Consider the following 13,558-nt stretch of genomic DNA (forward strand, 5'->3'; position numbering starts at 1 on the left):
GGCTCTGAGCAACCTGGTCTAGTGGAAGGTGTCCCTGCCCATGGCAGGGGGGTTGGAACTAGATGGTCTTTAAGGTCCCTTCCAACCCTAACCATTCTATGATTCCATGGTTCCAATCTCTCAGTAGGACCTTCTGGATGAATATTCTTGTACCTGTAAACAAGGGGCAAAGGAATAGGAATTTGATTCTAACCCTGAATAAAGGGGTTTTAAGGAGTCCAGCTTTAAAACATACAGAAGAAACAGAGTCAGATACCTTATTCCAGGATGCTTTTTTTTTTAAAGAATATCAGGAGATCATTCTATATAATGCAGAAGTTTCATAAAAAAAAAAAAGGAGGTACTAAAGGGCTCTAGAAGAGATGTGAAAGCTGTTTCAGTGATGAGAAGCTGAAGACAGAGCTCAGTACACAGATGAAGACACAGCTTTTCACAATGACAGTGATTAGTCATTGCAGCAGCTAATCATTCCATTAGTTGACTCTCAAAGCCTTCAGACCTAAACCGGATATTCCCCTGGAAGTTACCTCTTAGTCAAACCCAAACATTCAAATCTGTAGGCGGTGGAGCTGGATGACAAAAACTTTCACTTAAGCCCAGAGGTAACTTTGCTGGATGAGATTTAGTAGTCTCCACAAGGGACTATAAGGCCAACAGCTAATCTAATGGGCTCCTGTAAATACAGAAGGTATGTATTAGGAGAGTAACTACACTGTGCTCTTTGCCATGCTACAGTTTTGTCTGCTAATGTTCATATATACTGGACTGCAGGATGATAATTAGACTTTCAGTATCATTTCAGCAAAGTGAAATAATATTTCTTCTGAAACATTGCTGTGAAATATTTGATTTGTCTAATTGAACCAATAATAGATAAGGCAAAGTCATCTTCATTCATGTGGTATTTAAGTTGCAAATTGGACAAGAGCATCAGAGTTGGGTATCTATTGAAAACTTTGCAGCATTACATTGCAACCTCTGCTTCCTATCCTGGGGATTTTTTAGTTGTGGTTTTTTTATCATTATTTTTTACAGATGGGCAGCTTTGAGTAAATTTACCATACAAAACTGACCCTCCTCTTCGTCATCTGAAGAAAGTTCTCAGAATGGAGAAACAGTCCCAGTGGAGTTCAATTTGAAACTATGATACTAGATGCTAATGTGTTGCAATGCCCAGGATGTGTGATGGTAGAAAAGGAGATAGTTACAGTGAATGAAACCACAAGAACCTCCCCTTAGAAACAAGGTTGAAAACATGTTTTTAGGAGAGCTTTAATTTGCTTTTCAGCTACTTACTGAAAGGTGTAGTATTGGCTGAGGTTTTAAAACATCTACATTAGCAATCCCAAGAAAACAATGCAGCTTGGTAGATTAATTATGGTATCTTACTTTGCTCACTTTGCAGGTAAGTAGGACTTTTTGTTTGTTTGCTTGTTTTCCCCAGCATTCTCCAAACCCTAACTAATGAAGGAAAGTAGTACTAATTTTTAATCAAGGACTAAATTGTCAGTTGTGCAGTTTTACTTTGTAAAGTCTTCAAGCTGCTGTTTTAAGGAGGAAAGCAAAACCAAGAAAAAAATACAAAAGTACTTAAAAGAGTAGATAGAAATTAAAATTACACCTGACTGACACAAAACTAAAATAACCTCTGAATGAGAGAGGACAAAATATGGGTTAATTTTTTCATTTTAGGAATTTATACTGATACTTTTATATATAATTCAATTGGAGAGCATATTAAGTTTATTTCAGGACTTTTATAAAACTGAGTTATGAAGTAATTTTTAAAATGTTTGTATTCACTTATATAAGAAAAAACAAAAAACACAACATTAAAAGACATAAAACCCCATAAGAGTTACTTGGGAATAATTTTTTATAGTCTGGTGAAAATGCAGAAGATATTTCAGATATGAGCTACCCATTTCTTTTCACAAAGTTCGCTACATCTCTTTCATTGGCGGAGGTGAGACTGGTTTTCTGTGGCTACTGAAATATTGCTATCAGTGTGATGTACTGATATTTTAATATATTTATTTTTCACCCAAATGACAGGTGTGTCACCGCAACTCCTCAGGACTATTTCAATTTCAAAACGTGTTTCAAGTTAGATTTCAGGAGTCTCTATCAAATACAGTCCAGTCATTTCTGAACATTCACTTCTTAGTACATATGTTCAAATGACAGAAAGCCTAAAAAGAATGACTATATAAAAATGAAAGTAACCAGCTGTTTTAAAACACCTTATTGATCTGTTCTTAGATTTTTAAAAACATATTTTCTCTGCTTTTAGTAATCACTTACTGAATTTTTACACTCCGTATAAAAATGCAGGTGTAAAACTTAAAGGAAAAACTCTGTTTCATTTGAAAGCAATCCCATAAATATAAGAACATTTGTGATGGAACTCTAGTTTTATATCCTCAGATGGAAAAGAAAATATTCATTTAACAGAATTAATGTCCTTATTAGGACTCATTACTGTGTGAGAAACAGATGTTTTATAGTTAAAAAACCAACACCTTATCCGCTTAAACCTTTATTGTGAGATGAAATTAATCTTGCCTTTAAGTTACTATTTCTGTTTATTGACTACAAAGGGAGATTATGGTTAAGTGTAGGCCTTTAAATGTGCATATTTAACATGTAAATAACCGAGTTTAAAATAGAATAATCTCATACGATTTATTAGTTAAAATTTCAAAACTCAAATGAGGATATAGTTTAGTCATGAAAGGTGGTAAAAAGAGTGAGATGTGAGCTGATATGGGTGTGAAGTAGGGGATCGTTCTGTTATTCAGAAATTGTAGGAGTTCATCACTACACTGCCTGGAAGAGCCCCCATAACCTATTCACCTGCTGAGGACTGCCCAAGTGAAGTGACCTCCAGGATTTAGCTCATGCCATCATGCCTGCGGTGAGGGAGGAAATGCAGACATTTCAGCCTGCCAACTTTTAGACTGGCTAGAAATTGCCTCTGGAAGAGGCAATCTCTTAATGTGTTATTAGTTTAGCCTTCTTGATCCTTTGCGATTAATATCAGATTTCTTTCCTAAGGTGTATTGTATTGTTCACATGGTTTTTGGTGATGGTTTTGTTGTTTTTTGTTTTTTTTTTCAGGGGTTGTCGGGTTTTTTTGTTTTGGTTTGGTTTTTTTTAGCTGTTCAAAGCACAGTAATACATTTACTTCAGGCATGGTCCCAGACATCTTGCTCATTGTTGCCTGCATATGTGCAAGAATTTTCTCACAAAATTTCCATCATCTCTGAATTCATCTTCCTTCTGCATTAACTGTATAGAATTTGTTTATGTGCACACAGTATCCATACAAGGCTTTACTTGAAAAACCAAAAAAAAACCCCGAAGACTCTGATATGTGATGTCAGGAACTAACAAAGCTGAAAAATTAAGTTGGAGATTTTTCTGAGGTTGCATAGAAAATGTTTCAAGCAGTGAGTCTGAGTAAACTTGAATAATGCTTATATTTAGTTTAATACAAGCATAGAATTTCTTTTTTATCCTAAAGTATTCATTACTGTTGTGTTTATTTCATTTTTAATTTTCACTGTTTAGTTGGAATTTTCTTTATTTTCCAGTATTTTGGCTTATAACAAAGCACATGCAAACACTTAAATAATGATATAATGAAATAATAGATAAAGGAGCATTAATGTTATTTTTAATGAAGGTAATAAAGATGTTTAATTTCCTTTAGTCTAATCCCATTTTAATATAATCTTGAATTCGGGGTTTTTTTATGTTATTGACCTATAAAAATTTTAACTGCTGTTTTTCCCCAGATCTCCTTCAAATTCACAGCATGGAAATAGATTTTCAAATCACATCTATCTCACACTGTAAATTGTATCTGTGCTATTTGCAATACCTATTTCCTGTTAAAACTCCCTCAATAAAAATATTTTATGCGCATATACAGCAGTTGTTAAAATAGCATTTGTGTTGCATGTTCGTCAGAATAAAGGTATTTTCAGAGTTTTTTCAGTAAATTGTTGCCAAAATGAGTTTTAGTGTTATTCTTCAGTTTCATATAAATTTAACATGTTTGTTATTGTGTAAATAATGTATCTGACAAACTTCCAGAGACACAATAAAATTCAAACCAGAAACTATAGGAAATATAATACTTAGATCATGTGTAGACACTTGCAGAACAACATTTTAAGTTTGTAAAAGTAAGAGTACATTTTGTAGAACTTCTTGCACATTAAAAGTATTGTCTGAAATTTCCCAGAGCAAAGCTTTGTTATGAAGGCATCCCAAAATGTTAAGAATAATAGGAACTGTAGACAAATTTAGTCCAGCCCTCTGCTCTTTTTGCAACTCGTAGTTTGTCACCTCCTGGGCTTGCAGCTCTTATACCCTACATGCACTTTATTTGATGTAGAATCTTTAGGCAAAGTTAATGAGTGTCTTCCTAACTCTGCTTTGAACGCTGGCTGCAGTGCTGATTCCTCAGAAGGCAACAGCAAAACTGTTGTTCACCTCACTCAGCTGCACCCCTCATTATACATGCCATAGCTGTGGCTTTCTGTACATCCAGATACCAGGTACACCCACACGTTCAACCGGCCAAGACAACTCTTCCTAAGAGCACATAACTGTTTACTCACATGTCCTTTATTTATACCTTACAGCCAGCAGCGGGCCAGAGCTTTCGGTTGTGCAATACCCTGAAGATGCCAGCGTGCTCCGTAACTCCACGGAGTGGATGCTGTGTGTATTTGAGTACCCCAGGGAGGAGAATGAGGAGCCAGTTGTGTACTGGAGGAAAGGCCCCAACTGCCGCAACCAGCAGAGCCTCCAGTTGAACCCCGACGCGGGCAGGTCACGGGTACACATTGCAAAGAACACCCTCAGGGGATTCTCCATCCTAAAACTGAGCAACGTTGACCAGAACGCCAGTAACTCCTATTTCTGTGATGTGACGTTAACGCAGAAAATCCAGGGCAAATGTGGAAATGGCACCAAGCTGACGGTGCATGGTAAGGGGCATTTGGAAGTGACAGAATTGGACTTGATGTGTGCAAAGTGAACTTAATTTTCCTTCAGCCTTACTGCCTTTTCCCCCAGCACTCATCCCTGCTGAAGGAAGGGTGGGAAAAATCAGTCTATAGTTATATGGGTAGGGGAGGAAACACACGTCTTTTGTTTGAGCTATTTATACAGCTGGACAGACAGACAGACAGACTTCACGTGGACAGAGATTTTTCCTTGGATTTAAACCAGTTCACTGTGCAGTAGAACATTGATTCTATATTTTATATGTTCTAAATGCTTTATACATTCATATATGTGTTTGGTTTGGTTTTAGAAAAAAAGAAGAAAAAGGTTGTCTGAGACATATTAAGATAACTGTCATTTAGACAGTCTTTTTCATCATTACCTAAGTCTGTGCTACGTAACAAAGGTGTTTTCAGATGCGTTATTTATAGTAAATTGAGAATTTTTTTTACTATCTATCTCATAAGTAGCTTAGAACAGGATAACAAAGGTGTTTTCAGATGTGTCATTTATAGTAAACTGAGAATTTTTTTTACTATCTCATAAGTAGCTTAGAACAGGTTCAAAAATGTCATGTCTCAAGTAAAAAGAAGACAAAAGTTCTCTCATGAGAAGCTTAATATTTTATCCTGAAAAGACAATGAAAGAAAATGCGATAAACATAAAGACAGCCATGCTTCCTGGTCAGTCCTCACTAATCCTTCAAATGAAATCTTATCAGAAAGACATTCTTTTTTTTCTTTTCAAACACTTAATTTTCTTGTTTTTTGTTTTAGATTTCAAATGCAAAGACTGTATAAGAACAGATAAGACCTGGTGGGGTTGGTTCCTTCTTCTTGGCTACACCATCTTTGTCACCACAGTTATCATAACTTTTGGTGTAAGTAATAATTTCAGAAATAAATGCTACAAACTTAAAGATGGGTGGCATCTTCTGACAGAAAGAAATAATAAGCAGATGTTAAACAATGACAGCAGATTAGCCTGACTGTGCACCTGTGGCAAAGTAAAAAGTCATTCTTTTCTGTTAACTAAAGTATTAGAAGTATAATTCCCTGTCCGTGAATGTTTTCAGGCCATGACCATGAAAAAAAAAAAAAAAAAAAAGGAAGCTGTGACATATAGAGAAATTATGTCAGGGTATTTTTCTGAGCTTGCTGACAACTGGGAAGCTATTTTCTGTGTTCTTGGCTGATCTTTTTACTTTCACCAGCAAACAAAAGAGAACGCTTAAATTATTACCAGTGTGAAACACATCCTGCTCACTCCAACCTTCTGGGCTCCAGTTCCAAATTTCATGAGCTCCCCTGGACATAGATCAATGTCTGCTCATCTTTTGTCTTACTCATGTTCTGGCCAACCAACCTGTCATGCCAGGGTTTTATGCCTACTCCCACCCAGTAGTTGGCACGAGCCACTACCTGACACTTACCTGGCCAGCAGTGCAGCACCTCGGCAACTTCAAAACTTGAAAATATTTTGTAAGAGGAGATTTTTTTTTTTTAATAGAAAATTGCCTAAGCCCAGGATGATTTCTTATGTTTTCCATGATATTTTAAAAATCCTTCTCTCTTTCCTAGCTGTGTCTCTGTTCCCCACTTCAGGAAAAACTTCATAATCTTTCTAATAAATTATTTTTTATGGAACCAAAACCTAAAAAGACAGCTTTAGCGAATAGCTCTACTTTGATCCTACATGGGAATATCCTTTTTGTAAATGAAACCATTTGGAAGGAAATAAATATGAGCTGAAAAAATCTGATCTGTACCATAAATTGATGCAAATGAGCATCCCAGTCTTTGAAGGCATGGATGGTGCTACACTTGTGCTTAACCCACAACAACACAACATGCTCTACTTACATTTATGAGGTCCTTACTTGGAAGTGTAATCCAAAGATAACAATTTAGAGGTGATCTAAAAAATTCTTCATGTTTCACCAACACCTCTCCTCAAAACCCATATTGTAGAGTCCCTTGAAAGTGGTTAAATTGGACCAAGAGAGAATACGTCAAACTTAACAGGCTTAGAGGAAAAAAACTTACCTCTTGAGGATTCAGTGTGGTTTTAAAACAACGGCTATTTTAAGTCCAGAAAGACTGCTTTCAGGTAGTCAAGTCCTGATTGAAAGGCAGGATCTCCTTCACCCTGTCCTCTCTTTCTTGGTTAGTGCAGTTTAAATGGGCTTCTTAACTGTCACTGAACCCAACAGCTCCCACTCTGCTGATACTGCCACACAGTCAAGAACTTACATAAGAATTAAGACGCAGCACCAGTGACATAAGTTCCAAGACTTACAAAGACATTTACGGTATCCGATTGCCCTTCTAGGTCAAGTAAAGTTTGGGTTTTCTTTAACAACCAGTTGTTAAGTACAGTTACCTCAAAGCCACATCAAAATCAGAACTGTTCACACAGTTCAGGCAGTAGAGGACACTTTATGTAAATCTGGAGAGACAGTAAACGTGTTAGAGGGATGTGGTAAACAGTCAAACTCTGCTAAAGTACAATAGCAGCAGAAGCCTCCCAAAAGCTGTTTCATATCTGAATATACGAAGCGAGCCCGCCAAGACTCTCCTAAAATGAGTCACCGTGAGCACAATTAGCAAGCATAGCAAACTGTACTGGGTCTGGCTGGGATAGAGTTTAACTTTCTTTACAGCAGCCCGTACTGTGCTTTGGTTTGGATTTGTGGTTAAAACAGTGTTGATAACACACCAATGTTTGGTTGAACAGTGCCTGAATGGCTTCACGGCTTTCTCTTTTCTCACTCTGCCACCCAGTGAGGAGGTTAGGGGTGGGCAAGAGGCTGTGAGGGGACACAGCTGGGACAGCTGACCCTATCTGACCAAAGGGATATCCCATACCATAGAATTCATGGTCAGCAATAAAAGCTAGGGTGGGAAAGGAAAACAAAGGGGTTTTTTTTGCTGCCATTGCTCAGAGAATGGTTGGGATTTGGTCAACTGGATGGAAATAGTGAATGATTTCCCCTGCATCACTTGTTTTTGTTGATTTATTTGGTTTCTTTCTTTTTTTCCCCTTTTGAATTGTCTTTATCTTGACCCACGAGGTTTGCTGCTTTTGTTCTTCCTATTTTCACCCCTGTCCCACTGGTGAGGGAGGAGTGAAATAGCGAGCTGCATCGTGGGTGTTCAGTTGCTGGCCAGGGCCAACTCACCACACAGACTAAAAAGACCAACACTGAAATTGGAAAAGTTAGGACGTTTGTAACTTCCTGAAGGTAATTTCTTTACTAAATGACAAATGTTTCCTGTCATGAAAATACACATTGTGTCAAGATCAGGGTGTAAATTAATGAAAGAGGGACTAGAAGACCCAAAAGCCCTTTGGCCCTTACAGGCCACTGCTTAAATACAGCGTGGTTAAGTCCTTCAGGGAGCTTCTGTACAGAGCTGTTAACCTCAAGAACAGGTCAGACCTGCCTCTTCAAAGTCTAAATTCCTCTCAGCTTTCCCTTGCTTCTTACTTCTGACAAGTTTTTCCTGTGCTTCCAAATCCAGACTGGGGCATGGTACTGCACTATCTCATTAACAGCTGTGAGCGCAACATGTCTGTTTTATGGAGAAGCTTTTGCAGCTCTCACTTGATGATTGCCCCAGAAGAAGACACCCATCTCATCCCCTCTCCAAAAAAATTGTTTATGCTACTTAAGAATACAAAATGAATGAAAATGTCTCTCCCCATGCTCCTATGTTCTATTTTTTCTAAAGTAACAGCACACATGCATCTTCAAAGATTACACTGGGAATCGGAGAAGTATTAAATGAGTTCACTGATACACAGTTGGACATACTTTCTGACTATTTCTTGGGTACAACTTGAAAAGACCTGTAAACGCTTAGAATTCAGCATATAAGAATCTATTTCACTGAAATGAATTAATTTAACACTGTTCAATATTAGTTCTTAGTCTTATTTTAAACCAAAACATACCGCAATTGATGTGCTGTATCATAGTGGTCCACATCTGACCATATAACACTTGTTTATGAAGTAACAAGCAGATAAGCTATAAACCAACAACTACTTAGGTATTAATATCTCAGCTAACATACAACTAACATTTATCAATAACAATAATGAATACTCTGTCAGTTCATGAAAGTGTACTTAAAACTAGTTTTTCTGTGTTTTGCTTTGACTGTGATAGGAATAACAGCTTCAGAAACAATTCCGAGTAAACACTGTGTTGCTATCACAGTAAAGTTAGGAATATGTTCTCTAAAGAGATAAGGTATCTGATGGAAGCTATTTTGCAGCTTAACAGTCTGTTTTGTGGAATATTGCAACAGATTCATCGCTGCTGTAAGAAGTACAAGAATGAGTCAAGAAATAGAGATAGCAGTACTACCGGGCCAAGTGAATGGATTTATGACCAGCCATCCAGACCAGTCAATAATGACTTTAATCAGGAATATGAAGATATGTCACTAATTAGAACTTTTGGTGACACTGGAAGGAAAGTGGTATGAAAAACAAGGTGCGTGCAGTTGTAACTGTAAGATATGAGCATGTGTGGTGTGTGTTACTTCTGTCAAGGTAGAAAAGAAACATATACACAAATCACACACATCCATTAACCTGGAATTAATTTTGTTCAGGTTTTTTTCATCTGTTCATGTATTTATCTCAAACTAAAGAAGATACCACTCCATGCAACTACAAATGAAATGATCTCTAGTGTATATAACTATCATCAAAATACGTAAATCTAAGAGTATTCAAACCTCTTTCCAATGCCAACAAATCTGACCATACATATCGGGGTTTTTTTTACTTCAAATACAAGGACACAGTTGAAATTTTGGGTTTTTTTTTCCCAGGTTAAGCCAGCTTTTTTTTTTTTTTTTGCTTTAGAAATGCAATTCTGTAATATGGTATCTGTCCACTAATGACAGATTTGAAGAAGAGTTTGTCAGAGATGAATTCCTCACAGGCTCCCAATGCACTGTCTGGTCTTACTTCTAACTCCATATACATCCCACACTTCTACAAATCTTCTGTGACTTCTTCCACCCTCAGCTATTTAGCCAGCTGTGCCACTCCTGTAATGCATATTGGGTACATGCATCTCCCAGTCAAATGAAAACACGTGTTTTAAAAAGTTTTAACATGTTTTCTGAAGAAACATTAATTACTGAAATAATCTTGTCATGTAGATAAGCTGCACAGATGTAAGTTTACTGCTGTAGGGCTTATCCTTACTGCTTATGTGCCATATCTAAGACTGTAAAATAAACTATTTGGATTTTAAAAAACTGTCTTTTAAACTTGCTTTAAAAGCTAAAGCTGCATAGAGAGCTTATAATAATTTGCATAGTGATGAAGAACATGAGGAAGTGCTGTCTCGGAATAGTTATGTATGTGTGACTTGAAGGAAATTAATACTTTGACAAGGTATTTAAATTGTTAAAATTTATTTTTATTTTCTTTTTCCCAGTCTAACATTGCAAGTTGAATATTGTTTCAAATTAGCCGTGTAAATGTATTACATGAAAGGAAATGGTTCATAGAATAAAATGACAGAGGTTACAGCCTTATACATTAATTGCGCAATAGTTATAAAAAGTGAGCAAACTGTTTTCTCAGAAGGCGACAGCTGGCCTTATAGCTGATACGCAAGGCTCAACATTAAGAAGTGGATACAAACTGCTAGCTGGATTCAGCCTCAACTTCATCACTGGCCTCATCTTCTAAAATATTTCCTTATTCTATCAGTAAAGATAACATAAAATAATCTTCATTTAAGAAACTGATCTGAGCATTTGACTCCTTTTGCTGAGAGTGCTGGCTAATACACTTAGCAAAAGTGAAATTGGACTTTCAGACGGATGGACAGAACATGTTGGAGCACTTGGAGAGCGGGAGAACAATCATTAGGAGGTATTTTTGGTTTGGTGGTGGTTGTTTTTGTTTGTTTTGGTTTGGTTTTTTTTTAAGTTAAAATTATACATTGGGTAAAATATTAAGGGGTTAAATACAGGAATATTTTATACACTTTAATATGCAGCTTTAAAGGAGAGAGAAATAGCCATTCCATCCTTTAAAATGCAAGGTATGATGTCCATCTGAGCCAAAGATGAGGTTTTCTTCAAACTGAAGGCAGCAGTCACTGAACCAAAGTCGCCTTTAGGCACAAGAAGCACAAAGAGGTCAATTAATTCAGTGAAACCCTCCAGCTCTGGCATTTTGGCAAAAATGACAAGAACTGGTACCTAATCCAGCAGTCATCACTAGAAGGTGCATTTAAAAAGCATCTCATTCAGATAACTCATAAATTTGAATGGGGCTCTTTGCACTTTATGACACTGCCTACACTTCAGAGCAATGGCCCTTCCAATGAAGGTCAACCTGATTTCTGCACTTTTTCAGATGCTTCTCAGAAACAGCGGAGCTATTTTCTACAGAGTGTTTCCAAAGAAGTTGGGCATAAACACCCAGTCTGAAAGGTTAAATATGCAGTCTCGGGGGCTGAAAACAAGTAATAAGTAATATCATCTAACACCAACAGCACAAGGTTAGTTATTTGTTATGTTGCTGCCAGCAAGGTCACGGGTTTTTATGGCAGCTTAGCACAGAATGAAGCATCAGGACCGAATTCAGAATGAGTTTAGAACACAAACAATTCTTAATATTAGACGTGAAATATCACTTTTTTTCTATTTATGCTTTAAAAAAAAAGCACACATAGTGTTAAGAACGTTAATATTTGTATGAAAAGCTGATTTCACAGTTACCCAAACAACAACAGAGCCATTGGTTAGAGGGGAGGGCATGTATTCTAACCCCCCTACTCAAGACAGAGCTGGTTGCACAGGACCATCTCCAGATGGCTTTTGAATATCTACAAGGAGGACGACCCCACAACATCTCTGGGCAACCTGTCCCAGTGCTCGGTTAGTCTTACCGTAGTGTCTCCTGATGTTCGGATAGATCCTCCTCCTGTGTTTCAGGTTGTGCCCGTTGCTTCTTGTCCTGTCACTGGGCAAAACCAAAAAGAATTTGGTTCCACCTTCTTAATTCCTTCCCATCAGGTACTTAAGCAAATCGATACGATCCCTCGGAGCCTTCTCTTCTCCAGCTACACAGATCCAGCTCTCAGGCTCTCATACATCAGATGCTCCAGTCCTTAATCATCTTCATGGGCCTGCAGCAGACTTACTCCAGTAAGACCATAGCTTTCTCATGCTGGAGCACCCTGAACTGGACACAGCACTCCAGACGTGGTCTAGCCCCCGCCGAACAGGAAGGATCACCACCTTCGCAGTGCTGGCAATGCTCTGCCCAAGAGAGGCCAAGGTGCTGGTCCGTGTTGGTCTGACCAAGGTTTGCCACGAAGGCAAAGGTCTGTTTGCCACCCCCAGCTCCCGCAGGCCTTTCTGCGCAAAGCAGACGCAGAACGTCACACGTCCCTTTGTTGAACCCTACGAGACTCGTCAGCCCAATTCTCCAGCCCGCGCAGGTCCCTCTGGACCACGTGTATATTTTCAGTTCCCAGTGACCCGAAACAAGTCCCTCAAGTTCATGAACTAGTAAATGAAGGATGGAGTCTTAGCCCTCCAGGAACTGGAGACAGAACACCTGCTAATTATAGTAGGACTGAAGTTTACCTGCTAACCTACTGAATACATGCTCTGACAGGAAACACTCAGACGAGCTAAAGGAAAATAGTAACTGAATCAGTCACTTCCAACTCCTTCATCTGGTATTAAGGATTATTAAATAAATACTGTTAAACTACTAGGTGAGCAATCACAGATTTTAAGATGTATTGTGTACAAATACGTTTAGAGTATGGAAAACTGGTCTGAAAACACTTCATGGAACTTTTGGAAACCAGAAAACAGCTATAGGAGATTAAAAAAAAAACCCAAACCTCTCATCTCCACAGATTTTCTGTTGTCTTTGTGGAATTGTATAATTTAATATACAGAATCGTTTCAGTTGGAAAAGACTTTTAAGTTCATCAGGTCCAACCATTAACCCGGCACTGCAAAATCCACCACTAAACCATGTCCCTAAGCGCTCATCCACATATCTTAAATACCTCCGTGGACAGCGACACCACCGACTTCCAACACATGGGGCAGCCCATTCCAGTGCCTGACGAACCTTTCACTGAAGAGGTTTTTTCTAACATCCAATCCAAACCTCCCCTGGCACAACCTGAGGCCGTTATCTCTTGTCCTATCACTTCTCACTTGGGAGAAGAGACCAACCCCCACCTCTCTGCAACCTCCCTTCAGGTGGTTGCAGAGTGAAAAGGTCTCCCCTGAGCCTCCTCTTCTCCAGGCTGAACACCCCCAGCCGCTCCTCACAGGACAGGTTGTCTAGATCCTAGTGCTTTATATGTTTAATGTAGTCTCCCTCTATTTTTCTTTTAAAGTATTAAGAAATCACTTAAAACACTTAAACACTATTTACTTTTAAACAAACAGTTGTGGATTTTAGAATTTAGGCACGAAGAATAAAGAACCTGAATTTACACTTAAGATAGTCAGTGCAAGACAAA

Source organism: Eurypyga helias, unplaced genomic scaffold (assembly GCF_000690775.1).
Source record: "Eurypyga helias isolate BGI_N326 unplaced genomic scaffold, ASM69077v1 scaffold7852, whole genome shotgun sequence".
Classification (NCBI taxonomy): domain Eukaryota; kingdom Metazoa; phylum Chordata; class Aves; order Eurypygiformes; family Eurypygidae; genus Eurypyga; species Eurypyga helias.